Below are 24475 nucleotides of genomic sequence, written 5' to 3'. Positions count from 1 at the left end.
ACTAAAGCAAAACATTCCTGATAGTTCAGACATTAGAGATAGTGAATACTAACATCTCCCCATGACACTTGCATACATAACATTTCAAAAACATGAAGGGCTAGCCAGACAAACTTGACCTAATCAATTTGTGATCAAGCCATGTCGCACTGAACTAATGGCTACTTTTTAATTTTGTTTCCTAACACTAAAAGAACCATCACTCAATATCTGCATGAAGTCCATCTTTAAATGCCTTTTCTGTCGGTGTAAAGTATATAAAAGATGTCTCAACCAGGAAAAATTCTGTACATGACTGAACTCTGCACTTATTGGTATAGCTTTGTTAAATACAAATAAAGTAACAGAATAGTTTGCTCATAGCAATTTATTTTTTAGATTTTATCTTAATATTTTTATTTCCTTTTCATACTGGAATCAGACATTTATCCTTGTTTGTTTTCCATGACCTGATACCAACCTTTATTTCCCTCAATCATCTGGTTCTTGACCTTTTGAAATGATCCTCCTATTCCAATTGTATTTATGTTGAATCCCTTGCATATTTTTGTTTGACGCCCAATCTCTGTCCAGCAAACACAACTTACTGCATAGCGGCATTCCAATAAATTGTACGCTTTCCAGTTATACATTTTTGTATTTATCCCTTTAGTCATACGATTACTCTTAGGCCAGTGTAAAGAACAGAATGCACTTCACCTTTGCTAACCTCTCAGCAAACAGTCCCTGGTGTTTGAGGATGCAACTGGGTGGCTATTACACTCATTTTTCTCACCTTGCTTCTTCCACAGTTCTCCGGTCAGGAGCTGAGCTCTCCAATAAGAACTCGTGCTGTGGGCAATCCAGAGCATCAACCCACACTCTACCTTTCTACCACATTGTCTTGGACTTTTGTTTCAAATAATTTTCTCCCTTTGATTTTGATGTGATAGCTGTTCGTCTAGCATCTGGCTTAAAAACACAATTTTAAAACTTGGTAACATCAGCATTCAGTAGGAGCTTGTACAGTCATCAGAAAATGTGTTTATAATAGCATTGTTTGTACATTAGGGGTTAAGTGATTACAATATTGTCTTGCATTTGAAACAGCCTGGATTGTTTTTTTTAAATCTTTGCCGGATTTATTTTGCAATTTATTACCCCCCATTCTCTTTCCTCTTATCTCCTTGTAGAAGTGCAGTTCCATTGGTTGTTACCCTTTGGTACTGTACTTAAATTATTCATGAGTGCCTTAATGAATATTGGCAGGCTATTTGACCTGGGAACATCACAGCCAAGCTTGATCTTGTCCAAAGTCCACTTCCAGTAAGGATCACTGGATAGCCCTGAATGGGGGAGCATTTGGGAAACCGTGATTACTGTTATGTATTTAACCCTTTGTAACCTGCATCACACCTGACCACCTGAGGGCCCACCTGTTGGAGTCCCAAGGGATCCCAGCATCCCTTGGGAGCACAGTATATAAGCAGGCCACCCACGAGGTACCTGCACTCTGCAACCTTAATAAAGGAGCTAAGGTCACACTTGCTCATTGCACACAGTACTCAGGCTCTCCGTTTATTATGAGTAACAATTGGCGACGAGGTAACGAACAACCCCGCGAAAATGCAAAGAACAGTCGGCATCCTGGAGAAATTTTCAGAAGGGGACGATTGGGAGGCCTTCATGGAGAGACTCGACCAATACTTTATGGCCAACGAGCTCAAAGGGGACGAGAACGCCACCAAACGAAGGGCAATCCTCCTAACTGTATGCGGGGCAACAACCTGTGGCCTCATGAAGAATCTCCTGGCCCCAGCAAAACCAACAGAGAAATCCTACAAAGAATTGTGTACGCTGGTCTGGGAGCTTCTAAATCCTAAGGAAAGTCTTTTGATGACGAGATATCGGTTCTACATGTGTCAGTGATCGGAGGGCCAGGAAGTGGCGAGCTATGTCGCCTCACAGGCGCCTCACAGGACATTGAGTTTGAGGGATTTCTAGAAAAAATGCTCAGACTTTTTTGTATTGGGTATTGGACATGAGACAATCCTTCGCAAACTGTTCACTGTAGAAACTCTGAATCTGAGTAAAGCCATAACGATAGCCCAGGCATTTATGTCCACCAGCGACAACACCAAGCAGATTTCGCAGAACAAAAGTTTTGGCCAGTACTGTGCATAAAGTAATGCTGGTTTTGAGCAGAAATATACATGGCAGAACGTACATGCCGGCTGCTGTGGCCCGACTTCAATTGACCCAGAGTCCACCATCATCTGTTAATGCGAGGTGCTGCGGAGGTGATCGGTCCCATCAATGCCACTTAAGCACTATGCGTGCAATGGTTGGAGAGCGATGGGACACCTCCAGCGAATGTGCAGGTGAGCTGAAAATCCTGCAAACCACCACGTTGCAGAGGAAGATCGATCCACAGTGGAACAGATTGAATTGGAAACTCTTACTGAGGAGGCAGAAGTGTACGGGGTGCACATTCACGACAAAATGCCCACCAATAATGAAAGTTGAACTGAACGGCATTCCAGTATCTCTGGAGCTGGACACGAGGGCAAGTCAGTCCATAATGAGTAAAAAGGTTTTTGACAGGCTGTGGGGCAAAAAGGCACACAGGCCTAAGCTCAGCCCCATTCACACCAAACTAAGGACTTGCACCAAGGAACTCATCCCTGTAATTGGCAGTGCTGAAATCAAAGTCTCCTATAATAGAGTAGTACACAAACTCCTGCTGTGGATTGTGCCAGGGGATGGCCCCATGTTGTTTGGCAGAAGCTGGTTGGGGAAAATCTGGAACTGGGAAGACATCCGAATGCTTTCGTCCATTGACGACACCTCATGTACCCAGGTTCTAAGCAAGTTCCCATTGTTATTCAAGCCAGGCATTGGAAGCTTCTCAGGGGCGAAAGTGCAGATCCATTTGGTTTCTGGTACTCAACCCATCCACAACAAGGCTCGGGCGGTACCATACATGTGTGCAAATCTAGCTGGACAGGCTGCAACGTGAAGGCATCATCGCGCCAGTGGAGTTAAGCGACTAGGCTAATCTGATTGTCCTGGTACTCAAGGAGGACGGTACGGTTAGAATTTGTGGGGACTACAAAGTAACGATTAACCGTTTTTCGCTGCAGGACCAGTACACGCCACCGAAGGCAGATGACCTATTTGTGGCCCTGGCTGGAGGGAAGACGTTTATCAAGCTGGACCTGACCTCTGCCTACATGACGCAGGAGCTGGAGAAGTCTTCGAAAGGCTTCACCTGCATCAACACGCACAAATGTCTATCTACAACCGGTGCCCGTTCGGGATTCAGTCGGCCGCAGCAATCTTCCAGCGGAACATGGGGAGCCTGCTAAAGTCGGTTCCTTGCACAGTGGTCTTCCAGGACGACATTGGTTACAGTTCGGGACACCATGGAGCACTTGAAGAATCTAGAGGAGGTTCTTAGTCGGTTGGATTGCGTGGGGCTCGGGTTGAAACGCTCTTTTCCTGGAACAGGACGTCCTTCTTAGGAAGGAGAATGCATCGGACCCACCGACGCCAAGGCAAAGGCCATCAAGAACGTGCCAAGACCACAGAACGTGACGGAGTTGCGGACTCGACTATTCCGATAATTTCCTACCTGGGTTAAGCACCCTGCCTCGACCCCTACATGCGCTATTGCACAAGGGAGACGACTGGGTATGGGGGAATTCACAAGAGGCTGCCTTTAAGAAGGCCCGAAATTTATTGTTATAACGAACTGCTTGTCCTGTATAACCCATGTAAACAATTAGTGTTGGCTTGCGATGCGTTGTAATACGGAGTCGGGTGTGTGTTACAACAGGCTAATGAATCGGGGATTTTGCAACCGGCTGCATATGCATCCAGGAGTTTGTCCAAGGCCGAAGAAGGGCCTACAGCATAGTTGAAAGGCTCTGGCGTGCGTTTACAGGGTTTAAAAAAAAAAATGCACCAGTACTTATTTGGCCTCAAGTTCGAGCTTGAAACTGACCACAAGCTGCTCACATCGTTATTAGAACAAAGGAATTATACCAATGCCTCTACCCGCATCCAAAGATGGGCGCTCACGCTGTCGGCATAGTTATGTAATCCGCCAGAGACTGGGCACAGAACTGCGCAAATGCTCTGTCGACTACAATTGCCCACCACGGGTGGAAATGCACAGCCAGCGGACTTCCTCATGGTCATGGAGGCATTTGAGAACGAGAAGTCCCCCATTCTGGCCCGCCAGATCAGGACCTGGACCAGCCAAGATCCTTTACTGTCCTTAGTTTACATTTTTTTAAAAAACTCTCCTCCATGGGAGTTAGTCCAGTGTCCCAGTGGAGATGTAGGAAGCAATTAATCCGTTCCACAGACACAAAGACAAGTTGTCTCTGCAGGCGGACTGTCTTTTGTGGGGCAATTTCGCGGTCTTGCCCAAGAAAGACAGACACATTTATTTGCGAACTGCACAACACCCACCCAGGCATCGTAATGATGAAAGCCACAGCCAGGTCTCGCGTATGGTGGCCTGGCATTGACTCCGATTTAGTCATGCGTGCGCCAGTGCAGCACTTGCTCTCAGTTGAGCAATGCACCCAGAGAGGCACCGCTAAGTTTGTGGTCATGGCCATCCAAACCGTGATCGAGGATCCATGTAGACTGTGGGCCCATTCCTAGGCAAAATGTTTGTTTTTAGTTGTCGTGGACGCTTACTCAAAATAGTGCAATAATGTCTAAGCACATCCATAGCCACCATTGAAAGCCTGCGAGCCATGTTTGCCATGCACGACTTGCCTGATATCCTAGTCAACGACAATGGGCCGTGCTTCACCAGTGCTGAATTCAAGGAATTCATAACCCATAACGGGATCAAACATGTCACATCTGCCCTGTTCAAGCCCGCATCCAACGGCCAGGCGGAACGGGCAGTTCAGACCACCAAGCAAAGCTTGAAACATGTCGGAAGGCTTTCTGCAGACTTGGTTGTCCAGAGAGCTGCTCATGAAAAGACCGCTTAAGACAAGGCTCTCTTGTCCACCCTGATCTCCATGATGACATGGAGGACAAGCGGCATCAACAGTGTGTACCATGACTCTGCAAATTTGTCATGCACTATTGAAATCAATGATCATGTTTGTTCAATTATGGACATGGTCCCAAATGGCTCGCTGGCACGGTCACAGCCAAAGAGGGGAGTAGGGTGTTTCAGGTCAAACTGACCAAAGGACAAATGCACAGAAAACATTTGGACCAAATCAAATTGCGGTTCACCACCAGCTACGAACAACCTGAAGAGGACACCACCAACTTTGACCTTCCAACACACACACAAGTGGCAACTTACATCATAGTTGACCACGAAACCAAACTCCTCATCCCCAGCAGCTTAACAAGGCCGGCTGTCTTAACAGCCCAGTGAAGAATGGACCAACCCACCCACACCAGCATTTGTACCGAGACAATCAACAAAGCCCCAGATAACCTCACCTTGTAAATAAGTGTACTGTTGACCTCACAGGGGGGTGATATGTATTTAACCTTTTTGTAACCTGCATCACACCTGACCACTGTAGGGCCCACCTGTTGGAGTCCCAAGGGATCCCAACATCCCTTGGGAGCACAGTATATAAGCAGGCCACCCACGAGGTACCTGCACTCTGGGACCTTAATAAAAGAGCTAAGGTCACACTTGCTCATTGCACACAGTACTCAGTCTCTCCATTTATTGAGTGTAACAATTGCTATCCTGTTTAACGTAGTTCTAGAACGGCTCAAGGAACAATAAAAGGCAAAGGGCTAATTTCAGTGAGTTGAAAAGGGATCTGGCCCAGGTGGAGTGGAAACAGATGGCAGATAAATGAGCAACCGGAGGAGGCCTTAAATGAAGTTCGGGTACAGACTAAACACAACCCTATGAGGGCATCCAAAGCTAGAGCCCCCTGGATGACTAAAGATAGAGATTAAAATGAACGAAAAAGGAGATTTCTGGTAAAGTGGCAGGTTTAAAATATAATAGAGAATCATGCCAAATACATGAAGTATAGAGAACTGAAAAGGGAAATGAGGGGCAAAGAATGTATGAGAAGATTAGCAGGTAACAAAAGGGAACAATAAAGACTTTTATAAGCATATTTAAAGTAAAAGGATAATCAAAGAGTGGGGGCAATTGGGGACCAAAAAGAAGATATTCCTATGGAGGCAGAGGGCATAGCTGAGGTACTAAATGAATTCTTTGCACCTGTCATCACACAAGATGAGGATGCTGCCAGATAGGATAAAAATAGAGGTACTTAAAATGTTAGCAGCAATCAAAGTAGAAAAGTCACCTAGTTCAGATTCACCCGCTGCCTGAAAAGGTGGTAGACACAAACTCTTATCACATTTGAAAAGTATTTGGATATGCATTTGAGGTGCTGTAAATTGCACAACTATGGACCAAGAGCTGGAAAGTGGGATTAGGCCGAATAGCATTTTTTCAACTGGCATAGACACAATGGGCCAAAATGGCCTCCTGTGCTGTAAATTTCTGATTTCATGATATGGTCTGCATCCTAGGTTGCTGAGAAGTAAGGATGTAGATAGTGCAGGCTCTGGCAACCATCTTTAAATCTTACTTGGATATGGGAATGGTGCCAGAGGACCAAAGGGTTGCAAATGTTGCCCCTTTTCAAAAAGGGGCGAGGATAAATCCAGTACCTACAAGCCAGTCAGCCTAATGATGGTGGTGGGGAAACTTCTAGACCATAATCCAGGGGGGGCAATAGTTGTCTGTTTTTAAAAAAAAAATCATGGATTAATAAATGAAACTGATTTTATTTAAACAAATAGCATCTGACAAACTTAATTGAGTTATTGAATGAAGTAATGGAGAGTTGATGAGGGTAGTGCGATTGTGTATATGGACTTTCAAAAGACGTTTGGAAAAAGTGCCACATAGATTTCTTAGCAAAATTGAAGCCCATGGGACTAAGGGGCAATGGCAGCGTGGGTATAAAATTGGCTGAGATAGAAAGCTGAGAGTAGTGATTGCTTATTTTTTTGGACCGGAGGAAAATGTGCCCCAGTGTTTGGTATTGGGACCACTGCTCATTTTGATGTATATTAATGACCTGGGTATAAATGGCATAATTTCAAAGTGTTTACATAATGCAAAACTCGGAAATGTAAGTAGGATAGTGGCAGACTTCAGGAGGATCTCGAATGATGCAATGTGAAAACACCTGGCAGATCAAATTTAATGCAGAGAAGTGATGCAGTTTGGAAGCAAGAATGAGCCAACATAAATTAAATGGTACAATTTTGGAGGGATGCAGGAAGAGGGGGTTCACATACACATCTTCAAAGGTGGCAGGACAAGTTGATCAGGCTGTTTTTTAAAAAAAAATATGGGATCCTGAGCTTTACAAATAGAGGCATAAGAGTACAAAAGAAAGGAAGTTATGCTAAACATTTCCAAATCACTGGGCCTCGACCAGTATTGTCCAATTTTGAGCACCACACTTTTTAGGAAGGATGTAAACCCTTGAGTGCAGAGGAGCTTTACTGGAATTATACCAGAAATTAGGGACTTCAGTGATATGGAGCGACTAGAGAAGCTGAGATTGTTCACCTTGGAGCAAGATTTAATTAAGGTGTTAAAAATATTGAAGGTTTTGATATAAGGACAAACTGTTTCTACTGGCAGGAGAGCCAATAACCATATTTTGGCAAAAGAACCAGAGTGGAGATGAGTTTTTTTGAATGCAGTGTGTTATGAGCTAGAATTCACTGCTCAAAAGGGTGGAGAAACCAGATTCAATAGTAACTTTCAAAAAGGGAATTATAAAAGGAAAAAAAATGCAGGGCTATGGGGAAAGAGGAGGAGTGGGACTAATTGGATAGCACAGGCATGGTGGGCTAAATGGTCCTTTCTGTGCTGTGATTCTATAACTATTAACAAGAATTTTTCTCTCTTTCCCCAATCATTTCTCTTTTTGCACCCGCCCCTCCCCTGCCATGCAATCATAAAATGTATAAGTCAAATGTAGTACCCCTGCCATTACCTCAAGTGAAATTGGCTGACTTCATACCATCAATTTCCATTGTCTTGAGTATGAAATTGTCTCTGGCTCTGGCAAATTCCAGTTTTTGTTTTGCTCTTCCCTCTTTTTCTCTCCTCTTCTCCTCGGAGTTCCTCTCCCCCCCCCCCCACCCCAAAAAAATAAATAAAAGCAACACGCACGCACTGTGTAACTGGTAAACCTCCTGCAACATTTCAAGTTATTTTTGATGCCAGTACAGATATACACCCTTGTCCATCAAGTAGATTGGCTATAAAAGGCAATGAGATGAATGTCCAGTTAATTTGTTTTTTGGGGGAGTGGTGTTGGTTGAAGGAGTAATGTTACTGAGTACCAGCAAAATTAACTGTTGCTCTTCAATAATGTTTATTGCATCTAAAACCCACCTGAACTACTGGAAGAGGTGGTTGGTACTACTATTGACCTAGCGTGTCCTGTGCTTGACTTTTATAGAGCTCTATTTGCTAAGTACCCAATAGTTTTTGTGAACTGAATACTAGACAACAAACGAGAGTGAACAAAATAATTTAAATATGGTCACTCGATATGCAACCTGTTCATCGATAGTAACTTGCCATTTCAAACATATTCCTGTGGCACTAAGCTGTTGTATAAAAATGTTATTTAAAAACTACCACAATTGTGGATTTGCAGTTTTCACTTTTTTAGACTTAACCCATGCGTTTTAAAGCAATAAAAAGTCTGGTCACTAGAGGGCTCTATGAACTATAGTTTCTTTAGGGTTAGAATTTCCACTCCATTTCCGGCAATTTTCTCTGCAGTTACTATTCGTTTTTGGCAGAAAACCACCCGGCGCAAATTTCCACTCCATTTGAGTTCTGCCGGCAGTTTCTAAATATCGCTGGGGGGGCGGACAGCCGACATGCACCTCCGAAAAAACCGCTACCGCCCAAGTTTGGGCTCTGCGTTGACTCGGTAAGATTGCAAAAACGTCCCGAAAAGCAACCGGAGCTGGGCGGTAGGTAAGTAGCCCTGAAAGGAAAGGTAAGTTCATGTTTTTTTATAATTCTTTTAAAATTCTTTTACAGCGATTTAAGTTAAAGGGTCTTGAGAATGTTTGTTTATTTTTTTGTTTCTGGGGGGGGGGTGGGGGATTGTTTTCCCCCCTCCCTAGGCCCAGCCTCGGTCTAAATTTGAGTAATTATTGCCCATTTTGATTAAGAACCGCCCAATTTGCCCAGGATCATGTTTAACCTCCGAGAATCTACATGCAAGATCCATTTTCTCGCCGGGTGGTATTTTTTTCCTTTTTTGTGCAATTTTTTGCTGCCGTTAATTTAAGAATCCTAGCGATCTTTTGGGCAGCAATCTGGCAGTGGTGGGTTTCATGGAAATTCCAGCCCTTGTATCCTTTCAGTTGAATATATGACCTGGTTCGTTAACACGATAAATCCAAAATGAAATGTGAAAATTACGAGCTTAGGTCATGGAATACACTATCTGGTGGGATATAGGCACCCTGGTTAACCCAGGATGCTGTTCTCTTTGCAAGTTTTACTGTTTAGATCTTGTTTTTAGCAGGGTTTGGAAAAAAGTGTTTTTAATTGTTTTAATTTGATTCTCTGGCTGCTTTGTTTTACTGCTGCATGATCCAGTTCAGATTAATTTTAAATGATTTAAATTTAGTACAGAATCTGTTTCTTTTCTTAATTGCTTTGATCTGTTCACTGCACTTGGAGATGCCTAATTCCATAGGTGTGAAGTAGCTTCTTCTGTACCTTGATTTTTTTTTTAAAGTTCATAATGTTCAGGGCATCCGATTTGATGGCTGAAGAAATAAAATTCAACATTTTTATTGCATCTAGGTGTTTGAAGATTTGTGATTAAATCCATATTTCTGTTATCAGTTTGCCTTTAATTCATGGCCCCTAGTTCTTTCTATACTGCCTTAGAAATTTCCCTCAAACTTTTAACATGGTTTGTCTGTAGGCCAGTTAGTCTGATGCCAGCTGTGGGGAAAACTCTTCAAATTTATAATTTGAGATCAAGGTAATGAGTTGAGCTGGCTAGAACAGATTTGTTGAGAGCATGTCCTGTTAGACAAAGTTAATTGTGGAAGAAATGGCTGGTTGTACAATAAAAGGAATGCAGTACATGTAGTGTTCATGCACTTTTGGAATGCAACCGTGCAGGAGGCTGGTTAAAGTTCAGATTTATCCTCTAACAGCAAAGTAACAGCATGGGCAGAACATTGACTGGAACCAATGGGCGATAGTGTGTTGCTTGGATTGACGAAGGGTTGGAAGTGGTGTACCCCTCCACTGCATGCTGAGTCCTTGTTTATAAATGTGTCTCTTTTAATGTAGTTGGCTGCCTTATGTTTTTTGATACTAACTGCAGAATAACGTAGGAACAAAGTTGCTAAATTGCACCAAATGAGCAGCTGAAAAAATACATTTGAGGCCACTATAGGGCCCAAATTTGGCCCACCCGGTTTTTTCGGCGCACTCACATGAGATGCGCCGACTTCCTAGGCTCAAAACGGCACCAAAAAGATGTCCCTGGATTCTGGCCACTCTGTCAACTCTTCCAGGGCTTGGCGTGGCGATTCCATTGGCGGGGGGGGGGGGGGCAGAACTAGGGCCCTGCGTGTGAAAGAGTGCGGGCAGCTGTCCGCATGTGCAATTAGTATTCGCACATGCGCAGTAGCTCCTCCCATGATGATGCGTGCTGCCCGCGTGGGACCTGATGCGTCCCGGGCTGAGTGGCCTCTAGCACCGGCTGCCCAGCCTGCTGTCCGTTGATTCCCGCAGCCTGTGTTATGCGAGCCCAGCCTGCCTGTGTATGTTCTGCGAGCCTGTGGCCAGTTTCCAGTGCTCTCCCGCCCGGTCGTCCTGCCCGCACCTATCCCTGGCCGAGTAGCCCTCGCACCGGCCGGCCTGCAGACTTCCCGGAATGAGTTAGGAAGGTAGGACTTAAGTTTTATTTTTTATTTATTATTGCTGGTTTTTATACTACTTGAATGTTGTTGTGAAGGTGTATAGTGCTTTACAAGGTCCTCTCCACTTCTCCCCAAACAATCTCCAGCTACCTGCGCTGATTTCTTAACTCCAAGGGTTTTCTGTGTGGCCACAAGTGGCCTAAGTTAGTTTGGAGCAACTATTAGCTGGCCAAAACAGGCATAGGTGGCTGGTAACGCCCCCTTTTTGAACTAAACTTTAAAAAAAAATCCTAACTATCTCACTTACACTGGCGCAAAATGGGGATTTTTAAGATACTGCAGAAAAATCAAGCTGCTCCCAAAAAAAACGGGGTAACTCCTGAGCAATTTTGGGCCCATAGTAACTAACTGCTGAATGTGTATGTAGTCTGCAGTTTTACTGAGGCATACGCATTGGCCCTGAAATTACGATCGGAGGCTTCCCATGGACGAATGCCGCCAACCTGCAAGAAAAGTATGCACCTACCCTGGTGCCGTCGTATCTTCGGACTCTTGTGGTCCTGGGCTTGCAGGCGCATGCCTGCATAAAGGCCCACACAAGTGTCTCTGGGATCATGAGTTGACCCAACCAGTGACACGGGGATTCCGATTATGCTTATGGGGATTCCATTTATGTACAGAGTCCCCATAAGCATAATAAAAATGACAAACACTTCACACAAAACTAAATAAAAATAACTCGCCATGTTTAAAATAATTAAAATACAATTTAATTAAACATTTAAAACACATTAAATTTTGAAAAGATTTAAACATTTTTAAAATAACAAATTTTAAAGAAATATTTTTACATTTTAATTATTTAAACCCTTGCGTAAGAGTTTCGTGGGCATTCACTAGGCAGTAGTTACACATCCAGCGAATGTCCATTTCCTGCGTAATTAGATGATCAGTCCAGCTGAAACTGATTGCAATTTCTGTTTTTTGTGCATGCCTAGAACTTGTGGGGCACTAACTGCACAGCATACACGTTCATAGGCCCTGTAAAATCTGGGCTATTTGAGACTGGATTCTTCTCCCCACCACTGACTGGAATGTTGGTTAGAATTGCTGTTTCTGTTATCTAGATAAAGTAGAAATCTTTCTTCAGACCTCTTGAGACTGTATTTAGTTCCAGTTACTTCCCTGGCCTGCAGTTTATAGTTGGGTCTATTGGGATAGGTGGGGGGAGGGAGGAGGAGGAGGAGGAGGAGGAGGAGGAGGAGATTAAATTGTGTGTGTATGGTGACTTTAGATTTTATATCCTTAAAATGGATTCTTTGTAGGTTTCTATTAAACTGAGGCAAGTGACGTTACAGCCTCATATGGACTTGTCATCCTCTACTCCTGAGGGATGGCCTATGATGGACTTGAGGACAAGAAAGGGATGGAGTTTTTTTTTGTAAAGAAGAATTCAATCTGAAGAATCTTGCATTTGTAATTAATCAGTGACTGCTGAAATTTGCAAGAAATTTGTATTTGCAGTAACGAGCATTACTGGAACTATGGAGGAAAATGTGTGTTTAGCAGCATGGTGAATCCTTTGATCTGGCATTGTCGAGTGTGAAATCTGGGGGTTGGATGTAAAGTTTGGCACACTGGTGGATTCTTGGTGTTAGACCCCATGACCTGTCTCTCTAACTGCTGACTGATAGCCCTGGGTACAGTGAGTACAGGGATTGGAGGGGAGGGAAGAAATATCCTATGCTAACATCACTGGTGTGTGATTTTGTAAGGGGTCTGTAAACATTGAATTTATAAACATAGGTCTGTAATTTGCGGTCAGTGGCGAAGCAAAGGCTCTCACTGCTGGCCCTGTAGCAAGTTCCCCACAAAGATCTGATGATCTCTCTGGTTCGGCTTTTCCAACATTCAGTTGAAATCAGCGTAAGTTAATAGGGAATCCCTAAAGCTAGCTGCTGTGACATCAACGAGCTCTAAGCAGCCGATCACAATACAGAATTCTCAGACTGACAACCAAGAAGTGAGTGAGCTCCTTTTGATTCAAACTTTAAAAAAAAAATGCTAGAGTAAAACAAAGATTGGGGCGTTCACATGGGGGAAAGGTAAACGTAAAATAGAGATCAACACCCGTTTTTTTAAAACAAATTAGTCTCATTGTAATTTTTATTAACATGGATAGATTTGACACCAAAATTAAAATTAGTTTTTCAGGACCATAACGTTTGTTTAGCAGTCGTAGTGCTATTAAAACCCCAGTTACACAATGCAAAAGGGTCTAACTTTTTAATGGGGTATTTAACAGCGATATTACCACGGAAGAGTAAAACTTTTCCAGATTACACTGATTGTTGGCTGTGTGGGAGTGGGGCCCACAGCTCAGCCAGTGTCTGAGCAGTGAATGACCATAACTTCAGGATTTCCACATTGGGATGCACATGTGCTACATCCTGAAGTTGCGGTCAGTTTCAATGGGGTAATACCTTGTAACAGTGAACGTTGTTTGCTGTTATCCATTGCACATTCCAGGCCACTGCATTTTCTGCTGGGTCTCTGGGCTGCTGCGCGCCTCAAATGTAAACATACTGATTACCCTTCACACCCTTGAGTTCAATTCCAATTCCATCAGCGAGATTCTGTTATAGCGCTGCCTGTGGAAGAGCAGGGTAACTCTGACTGCAACTTCCGGATTGCCATGTTTAATTGTGCATGTGTGTTCTCCAGAAATTGCTGTCCTATTCACCCCATAATAACTAAGTGCTGTTAGCCTCCCAGTTATTTACGTAAGATACGCACCATCCAAGTTTAAGCACTGGGTGTTTGGGGCCAGCTGAGATCTTGAGTTTAAAAAAAACTTTAAAGAAGGTATTGAGGAAATAATTCAATGGAAACTGTTCCCTTAGGAAGTGCCATTATAAATTTCTTGAGTTTCAATATTAAATGTTGACACAAATATCACCAAGAATTGTGACTAAGAAACATGCATATTTCATTTGATAAAAATCTTGCAGGGCATGCATTTCCTGTCCACAACTCTTGCTTCCTATTGTCGTCCTTTCTGGTCACATTTTTTGTACCGTCTTTTATAAATTGTGAAGTCCAGTGTCATGCTGCGGTTGCAGCCTCTGGCCACTAGATCGAATAAAGTACTGAAGTTTGATCTCTCCAGCTCAGTGTGCAACCTGCCTTTTTTCTGGTACATTTGTTAGAAATTGTAACTTCATTTTGAAATTTTTATAAAAACTGTAACTGACTTGAGCACAAATCTTTTCCCCGTCCCCTCCATTTCTACAATCGCACTTGCTATATGCTCATCCACCCTGAATGTCTGTCATAGTCGTCCTATTCCTGCCCAAGCACCCATTAACTTCCTCATTCTTACCCCATCCCTCCCCTCCGCAGTACCGCCTGGGTCCAGCATGCTTTCCCCATGCCCCCCAGTACTATTAAACCCAACATTGCTATGCCAAGAACCTCCCTACTGCAGAAGTCTTCAAACCTTCTTGCTCCCTCAAACACTCCCTGTCCCACTATTGCTATACTCCTACTTAATTTAAAACTACCAATATATCCCCTCCATGGCACCCCCTCCTCTTCCTGTGCAAGTGTAGGAAATGCAACACCTGCCCTTCCCACTGTACAGGGCCCCAAACACACTTTGCAGGTGAAACAGCAATTTACTTGTACTACTTTCAATTTAGTATACTACATTCACTCCTCTACACTAGGGAGACCAAACGCAGATTGGGTGACCGCTTTGCGGAACATTTGTTCAGTCCGCAAGGGTGACCCCGAGCTCCCGGTTGCCTGTCACTAATTCTCCACTCCACTCTCTCTGATCTCTCTGTCCTCTGCCTCCTACACTATTCCAATGAAGCTCAATGCAAGCTCGAGGAACAGCACCTCGTCTTTCATTTAGGCACTTTACATCCTTCTGGATTCAAGAGTTCAACAATTTCAGACCATAACCTCTGCCCATATTTTATTTCCTTTCCTCCCTTTTTTATACAAAAGCTCTCTCTCTCTCTCTCTCTCTCTCCCCCTCTCTTTTTTTTTCTGTTTCTCATGGCAGCTGCTAATTCTGCCATTCACATCCTATCAAGTAGACTCATTGTTTCCTAACATGCCATTACCATCTCAAATTGGCCCATCATCCCTTTTATTCTTTCCTCCTTCCCCTTTCAGGGCCCCAGCATTTCCTTAAGAATCTGTTACATTTCGAACTTTTGCCAGTTCTGACGAAGGGTCATTGTCTTGAAACTAACTCTGTCTCTCCACAGATGCTGTCCGACCCGCTGAGATTTCCAGCATTTTCTGTTTATTTCAGATCCAAGCATTTTGCTTTTGAATATGTACCCTCCACCATTTGTATATCTTTGGCTTTTAAAAAAAGGTAAAAGATTGTGCAAGGAGATGGAATGCAACCAGCTATCGTAGTTTAAAAAAAAAATTCATTCCTGGGATGTGGGCATTGCTGGCAAAGCCAGCATTTATTGCCCATCTCGAACTGCCCTTGAGAAGATGGTGGTGAACTGCTGCAGGCTTTGTGGTGACAGTACTCCCACAGTGCTGTTGGGGCGGGTGTTCCTTCATCGCTGGGTCAAAATCCTGAGTATTCCATCACACTCCTGACTTGTGCCTTTGTAGATGAATATCTCAAAATCCCAATTCAAACTTTGTAATTTCAATCTTTATTTAAAACTTTTTTTTTTGAGCTTAGAAGCTTTTTTTTTAAAAAAGGCATTCTTTATCTCATTCCGAGACTAAATGTATGTCTTTCAACCCAATGTAATCAATCATTGCATGTCTTCTTTCGACAAGTAAGTGAGCGTGTCAAATAAATTCTTTTTTTTTAAACCACCGGGACCATGTATTTTTAATCTTTTACTCAACAAACCTATCCTTTGTGCATTTCCTAGCTCCGTAACTTATCATCCGATTTTATCCACACCTGCGTTCCTAACTTAAAATGTAATTCAATAAGGTTCACACTCTTAAACTTCCCACATACAGGACAACACTACGAAAGGTTTAAAAAAAACTTTCACTCTTTGAAAAAGTGGGTGGAGCTAAAACAAACCACAACTCCCCGGTTTCCCAAACGGGCTTTCATTCTGCAGTCAAAATCACACAAGCACTTCTCATTCAAAACAGACGTTCACAAAAGTGTCTCTTCTTTCCTATTAATTGTTTTGGCCGGCTCTATTTTTGGATCCATGATCTTTCAGGGAATTCGTAGTTTTATCTAAATTACCCATCCTCGCGTCACCCCGTGTAGGATCAGAGTCCTAATTAGTCCCGATTGCCCCCGCGTCACCCCGCGGTGGAATAAGTTATCTTATCCAGAGCCTTGGCGGACCAAGTGATATACAACATCGACGCCGTACCTGGAATAAGTACAATTTTAAATTTACACAGTCCCGCGTCGCCCCGCGGCATAATTTTACGTAATTCCCTAACCTCCGCGTCGCCGCACAATTTAACCTAGCCCTATCTAACCTAGCCCTATCCTCCGCGTCACCGCGCGATTTAACCTAGCCCTATCTGACCTTGCCCTATCCTCTGCGTCGCCACGTGGTTCGGTTCGCGTCGCCGCGTGATTTTCTATCCCTCCGCGTCGCCACGTGGTTTTCCTGTTCGTGTCGCCGCGCAATAAGCCTTACTTAATTTGTTCTTGGTTCCAGATTTCCTTAGCCTTACTTAATTTGTTCTTGGTTCCAGATTTCCCTATTTAAATCCAATCAGTGCCTAGACGGGCCAAGTGATATACAAGGTCGACGTCACACCTTACTTGGACACTTATTTCCTAAGTTTAGAAGGTATTCGCCAGATTGACCTGGATCTTGTTCAGACACTACCTGAGAACCAGCGAGTGGCCAAACTTTCCTCAGACTTTTGGAACTGAAGGAAACTGAAGTGGTATTTTAAAGTATACTCACTCCAGTGGCCACTTTCCTCCCGTCTCGTCCAAGGCTAGTCTGGCTCTTAATTCGCAAGTTTTCGGCAGTCGTCTGTTGAGATCCCACTTCTGACACCAAATGTTGATCCTGGATTCTTTTTCCTTCAATCTGTTTCGGCGAACACCAAAGAAGCTTATAACAAAGCAATCTTTATTATTTGTTTCACCGGCCGGGACTTATCAGAACAAAGGAACGCTCTCCCTCAGAGTGCGCCCACTTCCCTCGACAAGCCCCGTTACAATGTAGGGGCGCAACGGTTATACACTTTCATTACGTAATACAATTGAGGGATGTTCAGTTCACCCTATCCTTTGTGATCCCTCCTTCCCTTTGTCCACTCGAGCCAATACCTGGCCTTCCTTGCCCAATTAGATACGGGCAAGTGGTTATAGCAACTTTTTCTCACGAAGAGCTTTCTCACCCATTGCTTGTAAATGTTACAATTTTACTGGCGTGACTAGTAACTAAGACCTTGAGCAAGTCTGTTATTTGTGCTGATGCTGTAACATTTGCAGTCTGACATTGTTATTTTTCCATGATTCCTTTGTTCACTTCACTGTCTCTATTGCTTATACATTTTCACACATTCACACACTCCCTCAATAGCAAGCATGTCCTTCCTCAGATTAGACCAAAACTACACCCTATACTCAAGGTGAGGTCTCACCAAGGCCCTGTACAACTGCAGCAAGACCTCCCTGCTCCTATACTCAAATCATCTCACTATGAAGGCCAGCAAGCCATTTGCTTTCTTTACTGCCTGCTGTACCTGCATGCCTACCTTCAATGACTGACATACCATGACACCCAGGTCTTGTTGCACCTCCCCTTTTTACTAATCTGTCACCATTCAGATAATCTGCCTTCCTGTTTTTGCCCCCAAAGTGGATAACCTCACATTTATCCACATTGGGCAAATGTATGGCAGATGCAGTATATTCACCTGTCCAAGTCCCCCTGCAGCCTCTTGGCATTCTCCTCGCAGCTTGCACTGCCACCCAGCTTAGTGTCATCTGCAAACTTGGAGATATTGCATTCAATTCCTTCGTCTAAATCATTAATGTATATTGTAAATAGCTGGGGTCCCAGCACTGAACCCTATGGCATCCCACTAGTCACTGCCTGCCATTCTGAAAAGGACCTGTTTATTCCCACTCTTTGCTTCCTGTCTGCCAACCATTTCTCTCTCCACATCAATACATTACCCCCAATACTATGTCTTAATTTTGCACACTAATCTCGTGTGGGACCTTGTCAAAAGCCTTTTGAAAGTCCAAATACACCACATCCACTGGTTCTCCCTTGTCCACTCTACTAGTTACATCCTCAAAAAATTCTAGAAGATTTGTCAAGCATGATTTCCCTTTCATAAATCCATGCTGACTTGGACCGATCCTGTCACTGCTTTCTAAATGCACTGCTATTGCATCTTAATTAACTCCAGTATTTTCAGGCTAACCGTCTATCATTCCCTGTTTTCTCTCTCCCTCTTTTTAACAAAAAAAGTGGAGTTACAATTAGCTACCCTCCAATCCATTGGAACTGATCCAGAGTCCATGGAATGCTGGAAAATGATCACCAATGCATCTACTATTTCTAGGGCCACTTCCTTAAGTACTCTGGGATGTAGGCTATCAGCCCCTGGGGATTTATCAGCCTTCAGTCCCTTCAATTTCTCCAACACCATTTCCTGACGAGGATTTCCCTCAGTTCCCCCTTCTCTCTAGACCCTTGGTCCCCTAGTATTTTCGGGAGGTTATTCGTGTCTTCCTTAGTGAAGACAACCAAAGTATTTGTTCAGTTGGTCTGCCATTTCCTTGTTCCCCATTATGAATTCACCTGAATCTGACTGCAAGGGACCTACATTAGTCTTCACTAATCTTTTTCTCTTCATATAGCTATAGAAGCTTTTGCAGTCAGTTTTTATGTTCCCTGCAAGCTTACACTCATACTCTATTTTCCCCTTCCTAATTAAATCCTTAGTCATCCTCCTGCTGAATTATAAATTTCTCCTAGTCCTCGGGTTTGCTGCTTTTTCTGGCTAATTTATATGTCTCTTCCTTGTGAAGGGGAAAAATGGGAAGGCTTCTCTTCCCACGAGCAAGCCCTTTGATTATAAAAGGTCGACGCTCGTCCCAACCTGCGTAGCAGCCCTCTAAGTTAGTAGACGGATGGCAAGGTATAACTATCTTTAATTGCGGACGTCCGGGAACACTTCTCATCAAAACCGCCTGAGTGGAGATGTTCCCCGAATAACAAAATCGTACATCATTTATACATTTCATAGACCCCTTCGCTCCCTGGTATGCCCCCCCTCGATCTCTAATTGGGTTTACCTTATCAGTAATAATTTGGATTGACAGACCAGGATCTCAAGGCAACCTTAGCCCTTAACTGGGATGATCTCATTGGGTTAGATTTTGCTGATCGTACATGGCGCCTAAAAGTCTGTTTAGAGTCTTTTCACAGGGTCTTCCATGGTGTCTTGTCTTGTCGGACTGGACGTACCTTAATGTTATCTAGTGTCCTAGTACATCAGTGTTGAATCAGAGACCTCTGGGTCCTTGGTACTGGAATATGTTAGGAATGAGAGAGGTCAGCTACAGACCTTTTTCCCCTTTTGCTAAGCCGATGTAGAAGCCGGCACTTTGAACCTTATTTTGCTTACACTCCTAATGCCAATTTTTTCTCTCCTTGGATTTAACACATTCCCTAATTTCCCTTGTTAGCCACGGTTGAGCCGCCACCTTCCCTTTTATTTTTATGCAACACAGGGATGTACAATTGTTGTAGTTCATCCATGTGGTCTTTAAATGTCTGCCGTTGCCTATCCACCGTCAACCCTTTAAGTATCATTCACCAGTCTATCCTAGCCAATTCACGTCTCATACCATCGAAGTTTCCTTTCTTTTTCAGGACCCTAGTCTCTGAATTAACTGTCGCTCTCCATCTTAATGAATTCTATCATTATGGTCACTCTTCCCCACAGGGCCTTACACGACCAGATTGCTAATTAATCCCCTCTCGTTACACACGACCCAGTCTAGGATGGCCTGCTCTCTATTTGGTTCCTCGACATATTGGTCTAGAAAACCATCTCTTATACACTTCAGGAACAACTCCTCCACAGTATTGCTACCAGTTTGGTTAGCTCATTCAATATGTAGATTCAAGTCACCCATGATAACTGCTGTACCCTTATTGCACGCATCCCTAATTTCCTGTTTGATGCCGTCCCCAACCTCCCTACTAATGTTTTTCCTGGTCTGTACACAACTCCCACTAACGTTTTCTACTCTTTGGTGTTTCGCAGCTCTACCCATATAGATTCCACATTATCCACGCTAATGTCCTTCCTTACTATTGCCTCTTTAACCAGTAACGCTACCCCACCTCCTTTTCCTTCCTGTCTATCCTTCCTGAATATTGAATACCCCTGAGGTAGATGGAATTTGAGGAGACTCGCGTGGAGGATAAACACCAGCACAGACGAATTAGGCTGAATGGCCTATTTCTTGTTTCGTATTTGACACAGTATTTGTACCTGTCATTATTGGAGGTTTCAATATTTGTACAAACATTTTCTATGAAAGTCATTGGAAACTGGGAGGTAAAGGTGGATCGGCTGTGATGCTGTTTCTCTTTGGGATTAATTTTAAATCTTAAGTAATTAGAACACAAGAACAAAGAATTAGGAGCAGGAGTAGTCCCCTAGAGCCTGCTCCACCATTTGATACGATCATGGCTGATCTTCAACCTCAACTCCACTTTCCCGCCCGATCCCCATATCCCTTGATTCCTCCAGAATCCAAAAGTCTATCTATCTCCACCTTGAAAATACTTGACGACTGAGTATCCACAACTCTTTGAGCAGGGGATTCCAAAGATTCACAACCCTCAAGAAATTCCTCCTCCCCTTGGGATAAGGGGGTCGGCCTTTTAAGACTGAGACTATGACTCCTTTTTCTGGACTCCAGCCAAGGAAAACAATCTCTCCGCATCTATCGTGTCAATCCCCCTCAATCTTGTATGTTTCAATGAGATCACCTTTCATGTATCTAAACCCCAGAGAGTATAGGTCCAATCTACTCAATCTCTCCTCGTAGGGATCAATCTAGTGAACCTTCATTGCAACGCTTCTAAAGCAAGTTTATCCTTCCTTCAATGAGACCAAAACGGCACAGTACTCCAGGTGTGGTCTCACCAATGCCCTGTACAATTGTAGCAAGACTTCCCTACTCTTGTACTCCAGCCTTCTAGCAATAAAGGCCAACATGCCATTTGCCTTCCTAATTGCTTGCTGTACCTGTATGCTATCTGTTGTACTAGAACATCTAAATATCTCAACACCAACATTTAAATTTCTCGCCATTTAAAAATATTCTGCTTTCCTATTCTTCCTACCAATGTGATTAACCACACATTTCCCACATTATACTCCATCTGCCACCTTATTGCCCACTCATTTAACCTGTCTATATCCCTTTGCAGGCTCTTTGCGTCCTCCTCAAAGCTTGCTTTCCTACCTACTTTGTATAGAAACATAGAAAATAGGTGCAGGAGTAGGCCATTCGAGCCTGCACCGCCATTCAATGAGTTCATGGCTGAACATGCAACTTCAGTACCCTATTCCTGCTTTCTCGCCATACCCCTTGATCCCCCTAGTAGTAAGGACTACATCTAACTCATTTTTGAATATATTTAGTGAATTGGCCTCAACAACTTTCTGTGGTAGAGAATTCCACAGGTTCACCACTCTCTGGGTGAAGAAGTTTCTCCTCATCTCGGTCCTAAATGGCTTACCCCTTATCCTTAGACTGTGACCCCTGGTTCTGGACTTCCCCAACATTGGGAACATTCGTCCTGCATCTAACCTGTCTAAACCTGTCAGAATTTTAAACGTTTCTATGAGATCCCCTCTCATTCTTCTGAACTCCAGTGAATACAAGCCCAGTTGATCCAGTCTTTCTTGATATGTCAATCCCGCCATCCCTGGAATCAGTCTGGTGAACTTTCGCTGCACTCCCTCAACAGCAAGAATGTCCTTCCTCAAGTTAGGGGACCAAAACTGTACACAATACTCCAGGTGTGGCCTCACCAAGGCCCTGTACAACTGTAGCAACACCTCCCTGCCCCTGTACGCAAATCCCCTCGCTATGAAGGCCAACATGCCATTTGCTTTCTTAACCGCCTGCTGTACCTGCATGCCAACCTTCAATGACTGATGTACCATGACACCCAGGTCTTGTTGCACCTCCCCTTTTCCTAAATCTGTCACCATTCAGATAATAGTCTATCTTTGTTTTTACCACCAAAGTGGATAACATCACATTTATCCACATTATACTTCATCTGCCATGCATTTGCCCACTCACCTAACCTATCCAAGTCACTGCAGCCTCATGGCATCCTCCTCGCAGCTCACTCTGCCACCCAACTTAGTGTCATCCGCAAATTTGGAGATACTATATTTAATCACCTCGTCCATATCATTAATGTACAATGTAAACAGCTGGGGCCCCAGCACAGAACCTTGCGGTACCCCACTATCACTGCCTGCCATTCTGAAAAGTACCCATTTACTCCTACTCTTTGCTTCCTGTCTGACAACCAGTTCTCAATCCACGTCAGCACACTACCCCCAATCCCATATGCTTTAACTTTGCACATTAATCTCTTGTGTGGGACCTTGTCGAAAGCCTTCTGAAAGTCCAAATATACCACATCAACTGGTTCTCCCTTGTTCACTCTACTGGAAACATCCTCAAAACATTCCAGAAGATTTGTCAAGCATGATTTCCCTATCGTCAGCAAACATGGATACATTGCACTCGGTCCCTTCATCTGAGTCATGAAATGAATGTAGATTGTAAATAGCTGAGGCCCAAGCACTAATCCTTGGGCACCCCACTAGTTACAGCCTGCCAATCTGAAAATTACCTGTTCATCCTTATTCTCTTCTGTCAATTAATCAATCCATTATCCATGCTAACAATCCCAACCGCATGTGCCCATATCCTGCATAACAACCTTTTATGTGGCACCTTTTGTTGAATACCTTTTTGAAATTCAAATATACTTACAACCACTGATTCTCCTTTATCTACCCTGCAAGTTACATCTTCAAAAAACTAATACATTTGTTAAATGCTTTTTCCCTTTCATGAAACCATTTTGACTCTGCCTAATTTTCTAAGTGTCCTGTTACTACTAAATAGATTCCAGCATTTTTCCGACTGAATCAGGCTAACTGGCCTGTAGTTCCTTGATTTCTCTCCCTCCTTAAATAGCAGGGTTACAGTTGCTACCTTCCAATCTGCTGGGACTGTTCCAGAATCTAGGGAATTTTGGAAGATCTCAACCACTATCTCTACAGCCATCTCATCACCCTAGTATATAGGCCATCAGGTCCAATTTTCATGGTGTATGAGGAATTATTTTCATACTGCTAAAACCTGAGCGTGTAAGAAGATTGAACTGAGCAATACATTTATAGCATTATTGCCATGATGACAGATTGCATCATTGCAACCTATGCATAGTATTAAAGCTGTCTGGTGACTTCATTCTTTTTAGCAATCCTATGCAGCTGACCATACTGGACTTCAGACCTTTGGTTAAAAATCTCTCAATGCATTAATCCCCAGTGGCTGTGCATGTGAAAGATCTCCAATTTCTGTCTTTAGACTGGAATTTGTAATTGATAACAGCAGCTGTGGATTGAATTGCTTTTGTGGTGAGATGGAGTGCTGGAGCAGCAACTGGAAGAACAAGGGTATTTGCCATTTAAAACATCCTTTTTAGTTGAAGTTGCATGCTACTGCTGGTTTCCCCCCCCCTCCCCCTTTCTTCCCTTTCCCCCAATTTTCCAAAATTTTGTCTTGTGTTCCATTACGGTGCTCTTGTATTGGGTTGAATCTACCAATTTTTTGATTTTTCAATTTGAAATTTGGTTAGGTAATTGAGCTAATCACTGGTTAAATGTTGGCTTTTTTAAAAACCTGTATAAGCTACAGCGTTCCTTAAGCTTAGTAACTGCTCAACGAGCTTAGGCAATGAAGTTATCCAAGCATGTTACTAGGCTAGTTCCCAAGAAAAATCTTCAAATTAAGTATATTGGATCATACTACTTTAAATTTAAACAGAATTCAAACTATCCTTGAAAGGGAAAATTGCCTTTTTTTCCTTTAAGAAATGAATAAAATAAACCTAAAGTCTAGTAACTATGAGAACATATAATTTTTGCGATGTTACTTCATGGTCTTTTAAAGAATCTCCTGTTTAGCCTCAACCAATGCATTTCCTAACTGTCAAAAAATAAAGTTTACATAATCTTCAAATACATCAGTTCTTTTGTAATTTGGGGGCGTGTGTGAAAGGAAGGCTGAAATAAATACTGCACTTTGGTAATTTCTAGCAAGTTTAAAAGAATGCTAGAACATTAATGGGGGAAAATGTGGACATTATTTGTTAATTAAGACTTGCGTGCACTTGGATTTATACGTAGGACTGTTTTTTCATAGGTTTCAGTAGCTTTTAACAGTTTGGTTGTCATTGGTTTATAGTAGATTTCA

General features: G+C 43.1%; 1 protein-coding gene across 6 annotated transcripts in view; it reads left to right on the top strand.

Moving 5' to 3' along the window:
• Positions 1–24475, top strand: part of rtn4a (reticulon 4a) — a 105225-nt gene that overhangs the window by 55284 nt on the left and 25466 nt on the right. The window lies entirely within an intron of this gene.

This window comes from Pristiophorus japonicus, chromosome 9 (assembly GCF_044704955.1).
Source record: "Pristiophorus japonicus isolate sPriJap1 chromosome 9, sPriJap1.hap1, whole genome shotgun sequence".
Classification (NCBI taxonomy): domain Eukaryota; kingdom Metazoa; phylum Chordata; class Chondrichthyes; family Pristiophoridae; genus Pristiophorus; species Pristiophorus japonicus.
Note: the sequence above shows the minus strand (reverse complement) of the source record. Positions and strands in the feature narration are given on the sequence as shown.